Genomic DNA, 4,602 nt, shown 5'->3' on the forward strand with positions numbered 1-4,602 from the left:
GGGCAGATTAAAGAAAGCTGTGGTCATTAATGGAAACAAAACATTTTTGATTGGCCTCTAAATTAAAATTGTATGGTTTACTGTATCAAATGCTGCATAAGTCAAGTAGCAGATTTTATATTCTGTACTTAACACTTAAATGAGCTTATGTAAGTGTTACTGCTTATTGGTGCATCAGTGATTTATTATCTCAGAGAGCGTTAGCTTCAGTATAAAGTGCTTTGTTTGGGGGTGTTTGGCCATAATTAATTTGTTGTAATGCTTTTGTTATGATTTTTCTGGCCTTGTTAGCATTAGAGCATGTAAGAATATGTATTATTTACTATACTTTTAGTCATACAAATGCTGTAGCTGTAACACATACTCTGTTGGTAGGTTCAATTACCTGTATTTTGGTCCAGACAAATATATTAAAGTCCTGGACAGACTATCATTAACATGCATCCCATTTAATTGTTCCCCTAACTTTAGTCAAAGATTTAAACAGAGGCTCTGATCGAGGGTCTTATTGTTTTTTTCTTTGAGAAAAAAACATTTCACCCTGCTTGTTGAGAGCTCAGGGTTTCTCTTGAAAATTGAATCAACTACTTTGATTATATTTTAGTGCGTCCTGGGTTCCTCCTGGTGCATGGCAATCCCCAGCAGTTCTTGGAGGATGAAGGAATTGACACCATTGACTGAACCCCGTGCTCGCCTGACCTGAATCCAGTAGAGCACCTCTGCAACATTATATTTCATCCGATACCAAGAGGTTATACCTCAGACTTTCCAGGAGCTTTAATTACGATTACTATTAAAATTTTGATAACTGTTGACTGTCTTCCCTACACATTAAATGTGTATGACCCTTAATTGACCTAACACTTCCTTAAACCTGATGGGGCCTGCTGACTCTCATTCAGTTCCCCGTCCGCACTTAAGACAGAGAAATAACATTGTCCTGAGGCAAAAAATCAAAAAATGTTATTTTAAACAGCTGAAATCAAAATCTGACTTCAAACTACCAAATATAGTTCTTCAGATGTTCAAGTACATCCACATATTTTGAACATAGTTATTTCTATTTATGTATAAAAAATGATGTTATTTTTAGCAGTAGCTGATACTGCCTCCAATGTGAATTTGTTTCCTGAAAGGACTGCCAGGTCAAAGGTCAAACCCTCTTCAACTTCTCATTTTAGTAAACAGTGTTGTGTCTTGTGTCATCAAACAGAAAAAAATAATAATTACAAATTTTAGGGGACAGCGTAAAGCAAAAAATGTGGTTTGTTGCCCCAAGGCAGCACCGTGCCATAGAGGGCTAATGTGTTGTGATGTGACGCCAGACTACAAAGTGTTACAGGATATGGTGGTCTGTTTTTATCTTTTTTGAGGCATTTTTTCCAAAATGAAAAAAATAAATGTTTTGCTTTCTTTGCAAGCCCCTGGGAACTTGACTGGAAGCGAAGGAGAAGGAAAATAAATAAATAAATAAATATATATATATATATATATATATATATATATATATATATATATATATATATATATATATATATATATATATATACATATATATATATATATTTTTTTTTTAAATCACAACAACCACAAATTAAAATACAAAACTGTTCTTACAATGTCAGAGTGTCTAGTTGGATTTGATCACATGGGTTGCTTGGCTAGGCTCACTTAAAGAAAAGAGAAGGTAGTGTTATTTCTTTAAGGACAAAGTAGAAAGAACTCCTATGAAGAGTATAAATGAAGATTGCATTCTGCACAAAATACCAAGGACACCAGTCACACAAAAGAAAGAAAGAAGCATAGAGATTGAGCCACCTGGAGCGCATAAAGCCTGACAGCCAGTTAAGAGCGAGGTCCCAGGACAACTATTGATCAGATAAAGGAAAGCCTTAGGGAACCGAGAGGACAAGGGGAACAACAAGCAGAGAAGCTGAACAATGCTTTCTGATTGACAGAAAGACAAAGTGCTGCTCATGTACTCATGTCTAGGATAAAGGGGGGTTGTTTTAGGGCACAGTATACTCAGCAGAGTAGTAAACACTTTTTAAGCATTGCCATTAGAGCAGCGCTTCCCAAAGTGTGGGGCCCGCCCCCTAGAGGGTGCGCAGAGCCATTGCAGGGGGGGCGTGGTATGAAAAGGAAAAAAAAAAAGAAGAAAAAAGAACGCTTGGACACTGCTAGCATAATGAACAGGTTCTTTGACGGGACGCCCACGCAAACGCAAAGCAGGAGATGAAGCATCGCTGAATATGTTTCCAAACTACGGTAACTTCCTTCTAACTAACTTCCAAAGACTAGAGAATATGGTGAAGCATGTCTTCCCTTTGGCTTCACCTGCACAAGTGCCAAGGTAGGTCTCCCCTGCAGAATTGGTTTTCCCTTTGTCGGGAGCAGCACTGGGCTCTCCAAATCACAGACAAACAGTATCCCACATTCTTGATTTTTAGTTCACAAACACTTGTTGTAATGACTAACTACTCCTGACATTTTGGAGATGTTAGCTCTTTATACAGTAAAGTTACAGTGGGATACAAATAATATCAGGCTGATTTGTTCCCCCTGTCGAAATCACGGAAAAACGGCATTCCACAGTTGTTTATGTTTTTAAGCCCATTTTGCACAGAGAGGCATTTTTTGATTTGATAGCAATGTTGAATATTATTACACAGGAAAAAAAACAACTATACGTAAAATAATCACACCGTGACGCCTCTGCCTTTCTAAACAGAGTGACAATAGGTGCGTGTGTAAATGTAAGCGCATAAAAACAGAAGATAGTCAGATTAACAGTATTTTGTCTCTATCTGCCATTCTGCAATTCATCTCATGTAAACAATAACGTGGTGCACAGCGTGACGTGAGTTTGGGAACCACTGCATTAGAGGATAAACTTAAAGTAAGAATAATCTATTATTTATGCAGTCTAGTATAGTATATTAGCCTCAAATGAGGCATAGACAAAGCAACCATATTCTAATTAATGAATTAATGACTAAAACTAATAGTCACCATTCAAATGTGTTCTAAACTTTCAAAGGTTTATTGACTTTCAGCTGCATCCATGAATACCAGTGAAACAGGACATCTGCCTCACTAAAAAGTACAACAGAGCGGCAAACACAAGCAAGACATAGAAATCTTCAGCCTTAACTAGAAGGTGAGTGATCGTAGGATTGCACACAGCAGAATTACTCACATGCACACATACACACACACAATGATATAGAAGAGAAAGATAGAAGGTGTGTTGGCACAGGAGGACTAGAGGATCATGACACCTTTGTCTTCATGCTCCTACATTGTCATCATATTAATGTTATGCTGGGTAATAATTGTGGGTCCAGATTTAGGTGCTAGCTACATCCTGATGCAAGTTGTCATCATGCAATGCTCTTCCTACTGTCAGTCGATGTTGATCCATTGAACACTTACATCTGTTTAATGGTGTTAAATATCCCAATCTTTGATCTTTGGGCTGAAGGAAGAACAACATAAATGTTCAATCAACAGTCTCTTTATTCCATACAATTCTCATTGTTCCATACAACACTTTTGAGCATTACCATCTGGACGGGAGATATGGAGAGGAGGGTGTCCGCCAGAACTCTTATAGCTTCAGCCCCCCTCCAAAGTCATAAAACCTAAACATCCACATTCTTTCTCTCTCAGTGAGCCTAAGTTATGACCTTGGCTTCCTGTGCAGTATGTTCTGTTCTTTCTAATCAGACAAATAAGGCCATGATTCTCTGAAAACAGTATTTCTTACAAATCAGCAGTATAATGCATCATAAAACAATGTCATTCATTCACAATAAATCAGCAGTCTAATGTAATACAAATCATTCTAATAAATGTAATAGTTATCACCTTCTTCTAAGTCAGGAGAATAATGCAACCTAAAACTACATAATGATTTCACAAGCTTTAATTAGAGGTATAACATGGCATAAAATAGTATAATAATCTCACAATGGACGTATCATACACTATATGGTCAAACATATTCACTCACCCATCCAAACAATTGAAATCAAGTGTTTCAATCACTTCCATGGTCACAGGTGTATAAAATTAAGCACTTAGGCATGCAGACTGCTTCTATAAGCATTTGTGAAAGAATGGGTTGCTCTCAGGATGTCAGTGAACTCTAGCGTGGTATTATGATAGGATGCCACCTGTGCAACAAGTCCAGTCTTGAAATGTCCTCAATATTAAATATTTCAAAAGTGGCACAAAGTGGTAGACCACATTACATCACAGAGCGGGCTCAACAGATACTGTGGCACAGAGGTTGCCAACTTTTTTCAGATTCAGTCAGTACAGACCTCCAAAGTCAAGTCAAGTCAAGTTTATTTATAAAGCACATTTAAAAACAACCGAGGCTGACCAAAGTGCTGTACAATAAAATACAAATATAAAATACAATAAAACACAAGTACATAAAACACCTCACTGATAAAACAATAAATTAAAACAATAAGTTAAACCTTGCTAAAAGCCAATGAGAAGAGGTGAGTTTTAAGAGCAGTTTTAAAAGTTCCTAGGCTTGTGGAGAATCTGATGTGAGGAGGTAAACTGTTCCACAGTCTGGGTGCAGCC

The sequence above is a fragment of the Astatotilapia calliptera genome, chromosome 20 (assembly GCF_964374335.1).
Source record: "Astatotilapia calliptera chromosome 20, fAstCal68.1, whole genome shotgun sequence".
NCBI lineage: Eukaryota > Metazoa > Chordata > Actinopteri > Cichliformes > Cichlidae > Astatotilapia > Astatotilapia calliptera.